Source organism: Protopterus annectens, chromosome 4.part0 (assembly GCF_019279795.1).
Source record: "Protopterus annectens isolate FY-2018-M chromosome 4.part0, PAN1.0, whole genome shotgun sequence".
Classification (NCBI taxonomy): domain Eukaryota; kingdom Metazoa; phylum Chordata; order Ceratodontiformes; family Protopteridae; genus Protopterus; species Protopterus annectens.
In genome coordinates, this window is record NC_056733.1 from 1951089468 (window position 1) to 1951109020 (window position 19553).

The following is a 19553-nucleotide window of genomic DNA, read 5'->3' on the forward strand; positions in this document are numbered from 1 at the left end:
TTAACTGGGAAAACTACTTGAGTACAAACTCCCAGGCTCAGCATTTCCTGGAATTTATCAACTCAAATGCCCTGGATCAGTTGGTAAATGCCCCTACCAGAGGCCACAACATATTGGACCTGGTCATCACCAACATGGGTGACAGGTGTTCCGTACCGGAGGTCAACCCATCACTACTTAGATCAGACCATAAACTTATCACCCTGGATGTCCACACCCCACCACCACCCCCAACTAAGGAAACCACAGTGAAAAACTTTTCTAAAGCAAACTTCACCTTACTTAAGGCAGAGGTGGTAGTTTTCACAGCCCCCACGCTAAAGGATAACACTGCCCAAAATGCAGAATCCTTTACAATTGCACTCTATGAGCACCTACAAGGATGCATGGATTATGCCTTCCCTAGCAAAACCAAGACTCACTCCCCTAAGAGAAGGAAACCAGTCTGGTGGACCCCTGCCATAAACAGGTTATACAACAAAAGGAGGAAACTAGTTCAGAAAAAAAAGCAAATCCCAAGAAGGAAAGACATCCCTGATCAGTATCAGTAAGAAACTAAGATCCCTCATAAAATCATCCAAGGCTAACTTTGAAAGAAAAATAGCCAAGGATTTGAAAGATAACCACAAAGCCTTCTTTAGCTATGTCAAGAATCTAAGTGGCAAGTCGCAGATATGCTCTGAGCTTGTCCAAAGTAGCACAAGATATACTGAACCTACTGATATTGACAACATCCTGGCAAATAGATTCAGTGCAAACTTCACCTCCCTCTCACCTTCAAAAGGGCTCACAGCAATACCGGAAAAGTGTAGTGTCCTGGAAATCACAGAAGCACAGGTGAAAACAGCCCTTTCAAAAGCCAAAAACACAGCATCAATGGGGCCAGATGGTGTCCCAGGCTGCGTCCTGTACGAACTACAGAATGAACTAACCCCCCACCTAAACACACTGTTCAACCTCAGCCTCTCTACAGGCTACGTGCCCATAGAATGGCGCACAGCAACGGTTATTCCACTCCACAAAGGAGGGGCCACAACTGACCCTGGTAACTATTGCCCCATAAGCCTGACTAGCCTGGTTTGCAAGGCTATGGAGCACATCATCATGGAACTCATTAACAAAGACACTGGGAACCTCCAAACACTTGACCCGACCCAGTTCAGCTTTGTTAAGGGCAGATCAGGCCTACTAAACCTGGTTGACTTCTTTGAGACAGTCACCAAGGCCATAGATGAGGGAAAGGTTGTTCACACAGCCTACATTGATCTCGTCAAGGCGTTCAATACCATTCCTCACTTGGGTATTATAGAAAAACTCACCATCCTAAACATAAACCCCTATATCACAAGATGGGTTGCTAACTGGCTTACAGACAGAACTCACACAGTAAGAATAGCGGGCTCCAGGTCTGACTCTAAAGCAGTAACAAGTGGTGTCCCACAAGGCTCGGTTCTGGGACCCCTACTGTTCGGCATATACTTCTCAGAAGTAAAGGCAAAAACAGGAGGACTATGGCTAACCAAGTTCGCCGATGATTGCAAACTGGGAGCCATAATTGACTCTCCGGCTGACACGGACATCCTTCAAAAAGGCCTTACTGAGACAGACACCTGGTATCAAAGTCATGGCCTCAAGCTAAATGCCAAAAAATGCATAGTCATCCCATTTGGGAAAAACAAACACCCATGAATTACCACATAGGCTGCAGCCCCCTTAATACAGTAGAGGTAATAAGAGATCTGGGGACCCAGGTAGATAGTAATCATATTGCCAAAGTAATTGAGAAATCCTTTTATGTGGCCCATCTAATTGCTAAGGGGTTCGTATCCAGAAATAAAGCGGTTATAGTGCCCCTCTACACATCACTCATCAGACCCATCATAGAGTACAATGCCCCTTTTGGGATGTACCTCATAAGACACTTCCAACAGCTGGAAAGACCACAAAAGCACATCATGAAGAGGATTACTGGCCTCAAACATATGTCCTATGCACCCCGACTGAAAAAACTCCGGCTGTACTCCGTGAAATATCGCTTACTCAAAGGTGATCTCTGCCTGACTTACAAAGCCATGTCCAACTCAGAATTGATGGACATGCTCCACCTAAAGAAATCCAAGTCACTGCGAGCCACACAGTCTAGTGAGCTAAACCTCACAACAACAATAAATAGAACATGCTGGAGGGATAGATTCCTGTCACTGAGACTCCCCATGCTTTGGAACAAAATTCCTAACTACATTAGGCAGAGCCCCTCACTAACACTCTTCAAGAGAAGCCTTGAGTAGTGGATGGGTAACAGAAAATACACCCCTGGGATCACTTCATTGGCTCTGCTTGACAGTGGCTCAGTTAATTAATCAATGGGGTGGCAAAAGCCAACACACTCTGGCTAGGCTTATAAATGCCCTCGGGCAGATAGCCTCGTACCTACCTATGAACCTATGACTGTATAACAATAATGGAAATGAATAGAAGTTTGTACACTGTATAAGTCTGTAAATGTTCAAATATGCAAGTTTGCAACTTTGTACATATTTTTTAATTAAAATATACACTTTGGAGCTGCTAGATGGAGCTGGAATGCTCCTACAGCAGTCAGGAAGAGGTCTAAGGGAAGCAGCAGCAAGGAAGGGGGGAGAAAAGCTATAGGGCATTTAGAAGTGGAAAGGGAGAATTTGGAGAAAAATTTGTTCAATATGCAGCTTTATAATGTAAACTAAGATTCATGTGTAGTGACTGTTATGAGTAAGCAGGGTCTAGCTGTCTTCCTGCAGAAGGAAGGAAGCAAATCTGTTGAACTGGCATCAGGAGGGCTTGCAGATGATGTTCTATTAACCATGCATGATGATCCAGGTTTTTGTGTGTCATGGGGTGAGGTGGCAGATAACATTTTCAGAAGTGCTGAGGATTGTAATGTGGAAGAGGAACCAGATGATATAGCAGCAGAGAATACAGTACTTAACACCTATGCAGCAGTGACAGAAAGTAAAAAAAGGAGCAACAAACTGGAAAGCTGGTTTTGTGGCAGCAGATTATGCAGTAACTAGAACATAGGCACAGAGACAGCTGGCAGAATAGGGGAGTAGCAACAAACTAAAACTATATTTTCAAAGAAGAGAAGACCAACTGTGAGAATATGAACAAAATAATGACGCATTATAAACAGATATTATGTATGGGACACTTTGGTAACTGGGTTTTAAAGCTCAAGGAATTCAGTCTGCTGTACATACTGGAACAGAGACTTGTGACTTTACGAATAAAACTGATGGCTTGATGATGAAATTTCTGGAACTGTGTAGCAAAATGGGCATTTATCGGTGAACAATTACTTGCATTCTGTTAGTAACTTAATATTAAAAAATGTTACTTTACAGTTTAGAACTGATGAGCTAGAGGAAGATGATGTTAAAAAATGCATACAGGGTCTGGGCAAAACAGGTGATAATATTGTGAAAGTAGGAGATGAGAGAAACCTAAGGAATGGAGTTGTAGCTTGCAAGCTGTTTTGAAATGTAAAAAAAAACCAAAAAAACACTTGCCAGAGATTATATTTGTGTCTGTTTATAGAGGGACAATAAGATATGCTGACCAACCTAAATGATTTTTCTTTTCTGGGACTCTTCTCATTTAATTAAGGACTCTGACAAGGTGTAATGTAAACCGTGTACAGAGAAAGGGCATACAGCAAGAAGGTGTGTTCTTAAATGCAGATTGTGTAAAAAATGGGATACATTTGGATGGACTGTCAGGAGCAAATAGCACATAATGAAAAAGAAGCGAAAAGGTAAGAAAACATACAAAAAGAAGGACAACAAGAGGGTGTTTAGAAGATGAAATTGGTAAAGAAGAAACTGTATTAGATGAAACAATTCTGGAAGGGAAAGTGAGAAGAGAGAGAGGGACAATGGATGCAGGAACAGATGCAAAGAGACAGGATTGCTACCAATTTATTTTTGAAGTTCTAGTTAGTGAAATATCTTAAACGAAGCATCGAGGATACCTAGACATAGTAAGGCATTGCTGAGTCTAATTATGATGGCTGACAAAAAAGCAATTACTAGAAACTGAAAATCAACCCCCTGGATTGACTAACCTTCCATGCAGGACTAATCTAGTCCTGCACGGAAACGGCAGTATAGGAGGAGGACGCTAGCATGCCATGCATATTAATGAAGGCATGTTGCCTGACCTCCTAAACCTACATGGAGCGTGGACGAGTGCATGGGGCGTGTCTGAGAGCAGAGCTCTCAGAATAAACATGCCCCTGCAAAGTAGAACAGCAGAAACTGTAAATAAATGAGTGAGACTGCTCATAGGTGTCCGCATATCCCCACCAATAGTCCCCCATGTGTACAACAGCAACAGGACATAAAAATAAAAAGAAGTAACCCCTGTATTCATTTTGAAAACTCTGAGTACAGCTAACCGTAGGTGCGCGGGTGTGCCCATCGCTTAGCTATGTTTAAAGCAGCTTAAAAGGCTAAAGAGGATAACAAGGAAGATATATGCAAATAAAGCAGTGCAGCAATAGTGTAGTGGTCAGAGCATCCGTCTAACTAACAAGCATTCCCAGTTCAAGTCCCACTGCAGCACATACCACTTTCTATGTGAAATCTGTATACAACATTTATTTACATTTTATTGCTGTATAACCTACTAAATAACATTTAAATGTGAGCTGGAATACTGCATTAAATACACATGTGAAGAGTCAGTACAATAATGAATGTCAGCAGTAAGCAGGTGTAAGCACAGATGAGCAGTAGTAAGCATATGTAAGCACCTGTAAGCATGTGCAAGTGCGTTTAGGCGCGGTGAAGCACCGCCAACACAGATTAAGGAATGGAGAAGCTAACTGCGTGTAAGACAATGTGACTGGAAGTCAGCAGTGCTTACCTCTGCTCAAACCCACTTACAACTGCTTGAAAGTGCCTTAAGCACACCGTATCCAATGGTCGGTATCATGTGTGACTCTGTGTACACTAACAGATTCAGTCGTAGGTATCGCAAAGCATACATGACACACAAGGTTGGCTGGTATGCACAGGAAACACAGTATCCAACAATACCAGTAAACATTAATGGATATGTAGCTAAAGATTTAGAGGCATATGTGCTTGTATAAATACCCATAACTATATAGATATATACCACCCCCTCTCTGTAGTACAAATGTATACATACATAGATAGACATATAAATAAATACCCACCTATACATATATACATATGCAGACACCCATACATCAACATGTCGTTAGATATATATACAGCAATATATATATATATATATATATATATATATATATATATATATATATATATATATATATATATATATATATATGTACACACACACATATATATATATATATATATATGTGTGTGTGTGTGTGTGTGTGTGTGTGTGTGTGTGTGTGTGTGTGTGTGCATAAATATACACAGATATATAGCTATGATAAGATACAACACTTAAGAATGACACATGTTCACAGGCAATGCCAATGGAGGTGAGGCGCCCAAGCAAAAAACGTGTAACACGTAGCATGAACCCCCCTCAGCCGAACAGGGGAAACATACAAAAAACCCACAAACAATGTAAACAATCCACTGTTTCCCAGACCACAGGCAGGATACAACCAGTGGGGACACAGTGGACCCGAGAAGTCTAATCTTGGAACAGAGACAGGAGCGTCCCTTGCGGGACACACCAACAAGTCTCTTGTTGCAGTGGAAGCCCGTGCAATGACCTATCAAGACGGGGCATGTACATACCTGTACTACAAGGGTGGGAAAGCCTGATGACCCATGGGTTGAGACAACATACGAGATGGGTCCCATGAAGTGGAGAGTGGGCAGTGTGTAATGGTGTGTTTAGACCTGACCTGCACTCAGAGTAAGGATGGGTGTTGTAGTGGAGATGCGGGTGGGGGAACTATGGATATGTAATTATGGGTCTAGGCGTGCAGTTGTTTGCTGGAGTGGGTCTATTCGGACTGCCCCAGGGATGTAAGCAATAGTGTTCATTGGGCAGAGCCGCCACCCAATGAGCAGCCACTCCAGCTATGAGTCCCACTGCAGCGCAGTCTATTTTACATGGCAAAGAACGGTATAACCAGATGTAGATGCAAATATGTAGAGGTATGTCTGTGTGTATATACCCATAACTTCATGGCGATATACCTCTCCCTCTCCGTAGTACAAATGTATACATACATAGACAGAATATATATAAATGCCCACATATAGATATATACATATGCAGATACCCATACATCCATATGTCATCAGATATATATATATATACATATATATATATATATATATATATATATATATATATATATATATGCATACATATACATACATATATATATATATATATATATATATATATATATATATATATGTGTGTGTGTGTGTGTGTGTGTGTAAATGTACATATATATAGCTAGGATAGGATACAGCATTTAAGAATTACATATGTTTCCAGGTCATGCCAATGGGGGGGAGTGGTCCAATCAACAAACGTGTAACACATAGCATCAACCCCCCCCCCCCCAGCTAAACAGGTGAAACATACAAACACACAATAAAAGTAAACAAACCACTGCTTTCCAGACTACAGGCAGGGTACTACCTGTGGGAGAGACCCACCAAGTCTAATCTTGAAACAAAGGTAAGAATGTCCCTTGTGGGACAACCCAAAAATTCTATGCATTTTGGGTTTCCAGCCATTATACAGATGTCTAACGGCAGGGCATGCATGTTCTCGGACTACAAGGTTGGGGAAGCCTGATGATCCATTGGGCGAGACAACATACGTGATGGGTCCCGAGAAGTGGGAAGTGGGTAGTGTGTACTGGTGGGGCCAGACCCGACCTGCACCCGGAGTAAGGAAGAGTGCTGAAGAGGAGGTGTGGGTGGGGAACTATGGGTATGTAATTATGGGCCTAGGTGTGTAGGTGTTGGCTGGAACAGTTCTATGTGGACCACCCCAGGGTTGTAAGCAATAGTGTACATTGGGCAGACCCGGCACCTACCAAGCAGCCTCACCCGGTACAAGTCCAACAGCAGCAATGTCTAGTTTACAGGGCAATGGGCGGAATAACCAGATGTGTCGTTGCAAACCCACTAAATGACACCAAAGAACACATGGTCGCAACACCCCACTGTAGGCATGTATCCGAACTAATTGGCATCAGAAGGTATTATTGCTGTCCTCACCCCCACCCAGGGGTGTGACTGTCCAGACCTACCCCCAAATGCAGGGTATATACACAGCTGTCACTGTAGAAGAAATGGACAGCTGTGGACCTTTCCATCAGCTGTCCTGCACATCCATGGACATGTCCCCACTATCAGCCAATCTGTGTAGCCCAATAACACCAATTACCTATCGACCCCTGTCGCATTAGTAGTAATATTCACAGTCACAAGTAGGTGACACCCTCCACACAACTATATTGTCAGAATCTGGAACCCCCAACCAAGAAGTATTACCGCAGCTGTCCCAGACTACACATGTAAATAACACATGAAGGGAAAACCCAAGCACACTTGGATCATCACCTGGCGAAGTCCACCACCCCCCAACACTCCTGACCCCTACAACAACTACTGACACCTCCTGCCCTGCCTCACATACATATCCCAACACCCTGTAAACCTGCACCACCGCTCCCCCACCAACCAGTTGAACGGCCTCCTATACAGTTAAAATGTCGCCCCCTGCCTACCCACCTACACCGTCACTATTCCCATCTACTCTACAACACAGGTATGGCATAACTAAACCTAACCCGAATACCTGAGTGTAGCCTAACCAGACATGCTAAACTGGAATTCCACTTAACCTTACACTGACCTTCGTGAACAGTCATACCTGATATGTACACCTGAGTTAAGCATGTATAATACCGACATGTACTTAAAGAAATGCGGGGGTATATGGCAGTAAGTGAGAGTACACCTGTTTGGGTGGCGGTAAGCAATGCCCACACTGGTTAAGCAATGTGGAGACCAACCCAGTGTGAGACGCCGTAACCGGAGGTCAGCAGGTCTGAGCCTAGCACACATCATCGCATACCCGCCTACACTTCCCCCACAGTGCCTTAGGCACGCTGTAGCCCACAGCCCTCATTGTGGCCAGTAACAACATAATCAGCACTCCCAGGTCCTCCCCTGCACACTATAGTCCAAGTGAGTTACTACGAAGGCATGGCAGATATACAATCAGCTGCTGTTGTCACAAACATATCATCCGGCACAGTCAGTCAACAGTATAGGAAATGTATGTAAGTATGTACATTAATACCAGCAAACATGTGCACAGTGCTCAGTCACAGTAGTCCGAGCAGTCTGTGAGTACCAAGAACAGTGCCTGTCCATGCATACTGTGAGAACAGTAGTCTTGTATAATACTGAAAAGAGTAATGTTAAATGGACCATGGCATGGGGGCATGTTTCATCCGCGGATGCGGGAGATGAGTCTGGTCTGGTGTGTGAGCAAACTGCTGCATCTGAATACCCTGACAGGATGCTACCAGGATATATTAGTTGTTAATTGAACTCTCTCTCTCACCCATACCATATGTGCAAAAAACCCAATGACACTTCTCAACTGGTATGTGTACACTCCAAACATTTGTTGGGACATACGTCCTAATGGTTTATGAATATTCACATTTGTTCCTATGCATGTGCCATGTTAAAATACACCCATATTGGTGGCCTGTTGCCATCAATGAAACTTGCATGCTCTTGTAATGGCCACTGTTGTTCCATATATGCATGTGTTCTGCTTTCTCTGCAATTGTGTTAAATCTGGTATTTTAGGTTAATGAGAATACCTATGTGTGCTGTTATAACTAATCCTGAATGCTGTTGGCTGTTACTAACCCATATCTGGCCATGGCACTGGGCACCAGCACATCTGGGGCCCAGCCTGGGACCTCCTCCTCCATGGGCCCTGCACAACCTTGAGATAGAACCATTGCAGGGGATGGGCTCGCCCACCCCCTCAGAGTGGGCACAGTGGGGAACCTGTTACCAGTCAACATATCTGGGTCATGGTGTGTAGAGAGCTCAATCTGGAGTTTCGAGACTGGCTATACCAGCTTGAGGGCCGAGTGCTGCAATTAGAGGGTGAGCCTGCTCCTCCTACACAGCCCCCAGCACAGCCACCTTTGGGGCCATGAAGGTGCAGTGGTGACTGTCCATTGGTGGGGAGCTCAGTCCCGCTGTTTCCAGTTGGGGCAACATGAGCTTGCAACTTCCAAACACCCCTCCCCGTCCAAGGTGTGTACCCCCCCATGTGTCATATACTGCCCCTGTATGCATTTTGTTTGTCTTGTCTGATAACCTTCCCAACTTACCTCCTCAAATCTACCTACTTCCCTTCACCAACATCCCACTCTCACCTGAAAAAAGAAAAGGGCAATCTGTTCCCACAAAAAAATCTCACCCCATACATAGCTGTCTATTTTGCACACATCAAGAAAATGTTCCGACAAATTCAGCAACAAAAAATATCAGATCCTAGACTCTCCGCTCAAGAAATCCTTAAATTTTAATGTCAACTTTAAGTGGGATAACAATAACAATACACTTTTCGTCAAGACTGTGAACAATAACAATACATTTTTCGTCAAACAATAACAATACACTTTTCGTCATATATGTGTTATTTTATTTTATTATAATATTATACGATTTTTTAATAGAGTAAAAGTAGATGTCGAATTTACGCAAGTCCGAGTGAGTTTAACTTTGTTGGAGGGTATACAAAGTTAATGAGATGTTTTGAAGGGAATGTAAAACTAACAGTGTGAGAATTTATGTATGTGCCTTAAAGTAATTAAATGGATTATTGATTAATTAATATAGGCACACTTTAAATAGTGGTTTGGGGCATTGTTCTAAAATTTCTAAAATTTCTGAGGAAGTTAAGAGACAGTCTTGAGGAAAAGTGTATTGTTATTGTTATCGCACTTAAAGTTGACATTAAAATTTAAGGATTTCCTGAGTGGAGAGTCTAGGATCTGATATACGTTGCATACATGTCCACTGGGCACATGTAATCTGGTCTAGCTGGCATCACAATGAATATATGTTGTCCTCACCCCTCTCCCAGGGTTTGAGGGCCCAAATCTACCTCCAAATTCAGTGTATATACACAGCTGTTGCTGTAGAAGAAATGGACATCTATGGACCTTTCCTATACCCTTCCTGCACATGCCTAGTTATTTTCATTACTGTCTTTCCCTCTTTGTGCCAATTTTTTCACCACTTTCCAATCAACCTTTTTTTCTTTTCTTTTAAAGAAATTTGTGCATGGGTAAGTGGCAGTAAGCACTTTTAAGTAAAATTAAGTGGGTTTGCATGGGTTTGCGTGGGGGCAAGCTATGCCTACACAGGTTGAGTAATTCCAAAGCTGAGTGTGAGAGCACATAAGCGGAGGATAGCAGTGCTTGCCGTCGTGTAAACCCACTCAAACCCGCTTACAACTGCTTAAAAGTGCCTTAATCACTCTGTATCCAATGAGCCATGTTCTGCCCAGCAACAAAATAAACAGCTCTTGCAAGGCTCAAACCAAGGACCCTGCTCACTCTAGACAAAGTGGTGTACCACTAAGCCATGACAGATACAAAGAAATTCTATGTTTTCTGACACATATCATCCAGTCCTGTCATGCAACAATACACAGAATGTATACCAACACCTAGATGTCTGTGTGTGTAACTATATTTAAATCTAAACAGATACAACATATCTATATATGTATATATATATATATATATATATATATATATATATATATTTTTTTTTTTTTGTTTTGTTTTACAAACTCTATATACATATGTATCACTACATATGCACATATGTACATGCATATGCCTAAATTGACACATATGTGTCTACACCTGTATGTCTACATATACACAGTGCGTTACATATGTGTACGCAGATATATATCTATGTAGGTATATACGGACATAGTTTTATATATATATATATATATATATATATATATATATAAGTAGATATATATATATATATATATATATATATATATATATATATATATATATATATATATATATATATATAGATAGATATATATATATGTTAGTAGATATATATATATATATATATATCTAAATAGGTATATATGGCCATACATCTGTCGATAGTAATGGCAGATTAACAAATACACATATGTCCACATGCACTGTTAATGGGATTGAGAGACCCCACACACTATATGTCATGTACGAATAGGCATCCCCCCACAGCCAAACATGTGCACCCTGAAATACACTACCAAGTACAGTCTGCCTCCCATAGGACATGTAATATGTGGAAGCCATCAACATCCCCAGGATACAGATACACAAACACAGATATGCAGATATAGGTATACATATAGTCACATACACACAGAGATATATGTACAGTAAGATACATATGTAGACTGTGCACACAATATGGAACAGCCTGTATGCCTACAGTTAACACCTGATCAACTGGACACTCATGGACCACCCATACAAATGGCAATCGTTCCCTGCAGCACATACCCATAGAAAGGTCATAGGAAAGATACCACACACACGTTTGCATAAATGGGAATCCTTTAATTGTGTACTATAACAGTTCTATATGCCATGTCATATAGCTGCTAGGATACTGACAACCATATAAACTGAGTACTGCAACTGTGAAACAGTTACACTAATACAGTAGTCTGGAAAAGTTCACAACTGTTGTTGTCCAGGCCAAGCCCTTCAGATTGTACAATAGTGAAGACAGACTGGGCAACAGGATACCTAACAATCAACAGTATGTACTGCAGGTGTGTAGTTCAGCAGCCTCTATCTACACTCTGTACAAACTCAGTTGGAGGTAAAGACGTTTTGTGATCAAATGGGTTGTAATTGGTACATAAGGCATAACTGACACCATCATGAGCACACCGACAAATAATACAATCTGTATGGCAGGAGGCAGTAGGCTTGCAGTACCCCAGTTCATGTAAGTAATTTCAATATAGGTGAAGTATACGGTACTGTACAGCCAGATGCCTTGTGGCAGCTCACCTCTGATACCCCCACATTTTGTAACAGCCTAGGTCATTTATGGTGCGCCCCACCTAGACTCAATAATACAGGCCCATATACCACTGTTACATACACTGGCCTCTGCAGTACATAAGGGCACACATGTATTGTATAGGTGACACCCACACATATATGGCCCCAGACCCACTGTATGTGTGGAGGATACAACAGCAGTGGACTAATGGCAACAATTGCAGTGTGATATACTCACAGCCTACTACAGAACAACCCTCAACAGCATGACATATGTGCACAGCTTGATATGTAGATGGAGGACAGAGGCTGGCACACAGGTACATATGTGGAACACTGTTGCCATACACTAAGCAATGTGCTGGTGTTACAGGATAGTCTGCAACATACCCTTAGTCAGGGAATTGAGGTTAGAAACAGAAATGGATGTAGCCATGTACTGAAAGCGCGCAACACACACACTGCCAGTGTAATATCTGCCACAGGACCAGTGTGGTGGATGGACATCACATGATAGGCATACCTCTGTCCAGCAAGAGGATAGGCCCACAGTAGTGAGCTATGCAGACAGAATGCATTTCAAGGTAGATTAGTATGTACACACACATACACCCTGTAACACCAGTACTATACAAAGCATAAAACAACTCTACTTACAGTCTGTCTGTTGTTCCTGATCCTCCTACAAATATGCGGCCACACCGAGTGTGCAGGTTCTCCTGTAAGAGGTATTGCAACCTGCTGTCTGTAACACTGATGGCCACACACAGGAAGGATGTCCATCACACAGGAAATGCAAAGGGACCACGCCCACATGCTATAAGGATTTATAGTGGGTGGTTGCTGTGACAGTGGTAATCTGAAGTAGTACACATGTGTAATTATATATATATGGCTATCTGGATAAGTATATGTACATATATTTCCATCATATGTCCTGGACATGGAGTGTAGCCCTACCCCAGCCCCTAAAGTCCCCAAGTTGTAGTGCAAGGGGATGTCAGGTATGTATAGCAGGTATATTACTAGACTATTGCTATTGTCATTGGGATTGTCTTCACAGACATGGTGTGTGTGGAATGTGACATCTGCTTATAATGTTTGCCATTGGCTACTGACAGACATCCAAAGGAAATCATTGTAAAGTACCACCACTAGCATGTCATGCCACTGTGGAGTGCAGCAGAGATATTGGCCAATATATGTGGAACTTTGGACGCACCCTGTACAGTCCAGAGGTATACACATAATCCCTTAATGCACATGTGCACCAGGTCTGACAATATGGATGTAGACAGCCATGTAGCTGGGTATACCACATAATGACTGGTATACATTTGCCACCATAGGTTCTGGATTCACACATTCCTGTCTGCCCTGACACATAATGACTGCTGATACAAGGGTGCCGTGGACACATACTACTCACTACATATTGACATACATCTGTACAGCATCCCACTGCTTTGTCTGACATACATGACTTTTAAGGAAGGCCCGGCAATAGTACATCTGGCAAGTATCTGCACATGACATATCACTGGGTAAGTACACTAGGCTGCTAGGCATGAAACAATGCACTGTGCAGGCTACAGGTAAACTGGCTCAACACTGGCCTACATCTCGTATGGGGGAATGCACATGTACCTGCATAGATAGCAGGCTCAACAGCCATGTCACAGCACAGGGTAGGATACACCTGTGTGAAAGTGCATAACCACAACCAATGTGAACACAGCCACAGCCACATATGGTAAGCTAGCATATTATTAGAGTATATGGACTATCTGTTCTACACCATCCTCATATGTGCCACTAACAGAATGACCCTACATATACTTGGCTGCTACACAGTTTGGTCTGATGGCTGCCTGTGGTATGGGACATGTGTGTGTATGGCCATACAAACCTGTACAACAAATGGTACCATACAGCGGGGGCAGCATGTAACATCAGATAGAAGGGGAGCTAGAACAATGACATCTACTGTGGTCTGTACACAGGCTAATGTACATATTAACAATACATACACTGCCAACATTCACTTTCACTACACAGACCTCTGTACTGTACAAACATCCACAGAATGTCCAGGGTATGTCATGAAATATAACTCCTACTGTACATGACATGTGTAGCAATCTGATATATCACTGGCTTTTTATCAGATATGATTACACTATTTATGTTGTACAGCACATATGCACCACTTCATGCATGACATATGTACAAAGGTTGACAGAGGTGTGGCTGACAGCACATACACAGGGCCAGTAATGACATGCTGCTGTGATAACCTCATATATTTACCATTGTAATGGGGTTTCTTGCAACATATGTCCTATGAGGGATATGAAGTCAGTAACTATCATGGCCTTGACCATCTATGAACTGCAATCCTCACACTACCTTCTGCATTCCACAAAAAGATGCACCGTGGCTATCGCATAAAACCAAACGCACAACACTGCCCAGTCTGCAGATGACCCTGCAGATGGGGATTCCTGATATACATGGAAATGACATGGCAGATATTGCGACATGTACGACAGGCATATCCAGACAAACACTGTTAAACCAACATTACTCCAAATACAGTATAGCAGCACTTACAGTCTGCAGTCAGGTCAGGCACATCCCCCTCCTGTTCTTTGCCCTCTTTCCTCAGTGTATGTTGTTAGAGGTAAATCCCCAATCCATCTGAGATGCTGTTTGCCAAACAACAGATCTAGTTCCTACTCACAGTGACAGAAAAGGGCCAACACCACCATGATATTCCTAGGTATTGGAGTGTGTTTCCATGCACTTGGCTATGGGAATGTTACCACAGCTGTTTCACATTTATTCAGCTAGGGTTGGACTGCATTTCATGCAGAGGCCATCAGCTGATCATGAGCATAACTTAAAATACACATGCTGCTGCTTAAGCAAGGAAGGTGTGGGCCTCCACATTCACCACAGAGGGGGTGGGGGAGGCAGACAGGGGGAAATGCATGTCAGGGAGGGGTGGGAGAGTAAAACTGGAGCATGTTTGTGTCACACACCTGCCAGCACAGGGCATCAAACCCCCGACAGCTATGTAGTGCTATCACAGTTTGATGCAGTTATTGGATGCACCACATGGGTTACCTGCTGTGGAGCACTCAGAACATATATGTGATTGTGCGTGACATCTGCAACAGGGATATGGTAGATATACAGTAGGTGAAGTACACGTGCCTGTCTGCATGAACAGGTGCCAGCATTAACACAGGCACACTGACATAGGGACACACACACAGTGACACACTTGGTAGGGCCAGGAGTGCAACACATCACTAGTGTGATTGCCACAACACATCAGTGTGCAGGTATCACATGCACCACATGGGTCATAGGGAGGTCATATGTGCAGGGAGTATGAGGAGGTGTCAGACATCAGACAGCATGCTTTAGTATGCCCTGGAGGGGTTGTAGTGAGTGTGGATGTGGACATATGCACCATGCAACACACACACACACACACACACACACGAACACACAGGGAACCTGTTCTGACATGCATAGGTGCATGTCTGCACAGGTGTGTGGTGGTTGACTGTGCCAGCAGGCTGTACAAGGGTAGGTGATGGGTATACCTTGGCATCAGGCCACATGACAATGGTCTGCATTGTGGCTCAGGCCTGTAGTTTCTGCATTTGCCCCCAAATGTTGGTATTGCATCCCCCATCCAGTCACCTGGGTGACTATTGTATGTGGCCAATGCTGTGCATCACATGCCATGTATGTGTTCCTTAGTCCATGACATGGATGGTGTCTGGGATGTGCAAACCTCCCACATGCATGTACAGCATCATGTGGAACTGTACCTGGGGTATCTGGCCCATGTTGTGAACACAGATTATCATCAGATGTGCCAGTCTTGCCCACCTCTGGCAGGAACTGGTAATGGGCAGCTGGTTTACCCTGCACCTACATTGGTAGTATGCTAACAGCATTCTCTGATGTCAGTGTCATCTGTCCATACAGGGCATGCTTTCAGGCATGGTATGTTTGTTGTGAGTCACATGTAAAGGCACAATGGGGTTGCTAACTGTGACTGGCTGGCCTTGATGTCACATGTATGGGTATGGCTTTGCACCCCAGCCTCTCAGCTAATTTACATCTGTTATCCCTGTATGGGTGACATTGTGATATATAGTAGGGCCACCATAAAAGAAATAAGCAAAACCCCCTCCACATTGCCCACACACACTCACCACCACCTCTACACAGGATATGAGTTACACACACACACACACACACACACACACACACACACACACACACACACACACACACACACACACACACACACACTCATGCCTGGGAGTAGAACCCCTATCTAACTACTTTACTACACTATAGCATTATGCAGTTATAGTACTCATCACAGACATTACTAAAGTATTTCTTCTCCAAAGGTGTATTTCACAATAAATGACATCAGCAGGATTTCCAAAGTAGGGCATATGAAATGTACTGTGAGTGAGTAGCCTATAATGCATTGCTCCATACTCAGACATTGAAACACATACAAAACATCTGGAACTGCCATGAATGGAGATGGAACCCTACCACAGTTCTAAATTACACTACAGCAGTACACAGTTACAGGACACACTACGGGGATTACTGGGTTATGACTTTCCCAGAGGTGTATTTCTAGGTGAGTGACATCAGCAGCCTTGCCAAAGTTGACTATATGAATTGTACGGAGTGTGAGTAGCCTAAAAAGCATTGCTCTCTACTTAGTCAGACACACACTTACCTAACTGCTTTATCACACTACAGCAGTACACAGTTACAGGATGCGCTACAGAGATTATTGGGTTATAATTTTCCCAGAGGTGTATTTCTATGTGAGTAACATCAGCAGCCTTGGCAAAGCTGAGTATATGAATTGTATGGAGTGTGAGTAGCCTAAAAAGCATTGCTTTCTACTCAGGTTGGCACACACACAGTTGACAAGTCTGGGGTTAGAACACCTACTTCACTACTTTAGCACACTACAGAAGTATGCAGTTACAGGATGCAATACAGAGATTACTGGGCTATAATCTTCCCAGAGGTGCATTTCTAGCAGCCTTGGCAAAGTTGAGTATATGAATTGTACAGAGTGTGAGTAGCCTAAAAAAGGCACTGCTTTTTATTCAAGTCAGACACACACACAGTTGGAAAGTCTGGGGTTAGAACACCTACCTAACTACTTTATCATACTATAGCAATACGCAGTTACATGATGCACTACGGAGATTACTGGACTACAATCTTCCCAGAGGTGTATTTCTAGGTGAGTGACATCAGCAGCCTTGGCAAAGTTGAGTATATGAATTGTACTAGCCTAAAAAGCATTTGTCTCTACACAGTCAGACATGCACACAAACACACACTCACACAATTGGCAAGTCTGGGGTTAGAACTACTACCTAACTAGTTTATCACTACAGCAGTACGCAGTTATGGGACATGCCATGGAGATCACTGAGCTACAGCTTTCCCAAAGGTGTATTTCACATTGGATGACGTCAGCAGGCTTGCCATAATACTGCTATGGGAGGGCAGTGTGTGCATTGGCCATAACCCATTCATTTAGGGGTTGACATGCCACATGCGGGAACACATGGGGTCATATGTCACAGGTACGTGTATACAGCTACTAGATGTCTACTTCCTTGTACAGTTATGTTGCACAGCTGGCACGTGCACCACATAGTCTGTCATGCTGACAGATACTGGTGGCTAGTATCTGCAGTGAGTGACATCTGCACCTCATGTGTTTGGGGCCCTTTGGCTGTGTGCTGGGTGGGACAGGCCCAGGTGGCTCTTTGTCATAGTCACCCTCTTCCACACATCTATATCAGTCTACATTTGGCTTATTATAGTGTGTTGCTTTACATATATGTCTGTATTCCTATCCACTGTGTGTGCAAGGCAGGAGTGGTGCATAATGACATGTGTCTGCACTATGAACTGCAACTGCCAGCTATGTCTGGTCCACTGGTGCTTGCAGACATGGCCTTCATGTGTTTAAGTGTGAGCATGCCCAGTATGGCCATCTGTATTGCATGTGTGGATCAATTCCAGGTAGTTTGTACTGTGTTGCTGACATTTGTGTTGTACACCAACAAGTAGCATGCTGTGTCTGCAGGGTATCCATCGTGCATTTGGCATTGACTGTTGCTACATTTTTGCATAGTGAGGGGAGGGGACACCTGACTGTTTCTACATTTCTACACAAGAGTGGGGGGGGCACACCTGACTGTTACTATAAGTGTACGTTGGAAGGTGGGGGCACACCTGACACTTGTACACATTTGCTAGGACTGTACTGGTATGTCAGGTGCTCCATTTCAGTCTGTAGTCTTACCTATCATGCTGGCTAGAGGCATACCAGTCTACTACAGGTCTTAGCTTTAATTACCTACATATTAGTTTCTGACTTCCTAGCCTTCACAACTTACATTCAACTGCCTCGCCTGCTGTAGTCTGTCTGTGTAGGTCTGGGGAAGGGGTTACCCATAGGGCACATTCAGAGGCCATAGTACAGCACTTGTTTGTGTTTGTCTACACCTGTCCTGCTGGCTGAGACTGTTGTTGGGTATGTGAACCTTCCTGTCTGGCATGTGTGGGTCTTATGGACACACATGTCACTTAGCCCATTTCCTGCAGTAGGTTTTGTCAACCTGTGTAGTACTGGCTACTATGATGACTCCAGTATGTGTTACAGATGTCATTGTGCCACAATGGGTGTCTACTGTCTGCTGCCTTAACATTTGGCCATCCAATTCACTTGCATGCTCACATCCATACCATAACTACAGGTAACAATACATTCTACTCCATTTGGCAATTGGTAGGTTGATTGTCTTACCTTGAGGGTGTGTCAGACTTGAGGATGGTGCTGGAGTACTGCCTATGTCAGATGCACATAGTGCACTCCCTATACATGGTTGAGCACAGGTAGTGCCATGTTTGACATCCCTTTTACTGTCTGTGTGAGTCAGAGAGGATGTCATTCCCTGGGTCCCTACTGTATCAGTGCATATGCTATGTGTTGCCTCTTTTCCAAGGCCAGGGCATACTGGGCATGCCTCCTTCTGCCTACTGGAGCAGGCTCAGGTTTTTCCTCCTCCGATTCACTCCATACCTGTACAGGCCTTGACATTGGTGGGGGGCTGTGTGGCCCTGCCCCATGCTGTTCCTGCTGCAGCTGTTTCCACAGGATCATATGTAGCATAGCACATACCATAACAATTTGGTTACATGTAGATGGTGAATACTGCAACGCTCCACTGGATGTGTCCAGACACCGGAACCGTGACCTGAGCATCCCAAACACATGGTCTATTATATGTCTGACCTGTGCCTCATTATGGCATTGTTGTTCAGGTGTGTGTGCATTTCTGATGGGTGTCATCAGCTAGGGCTCCAG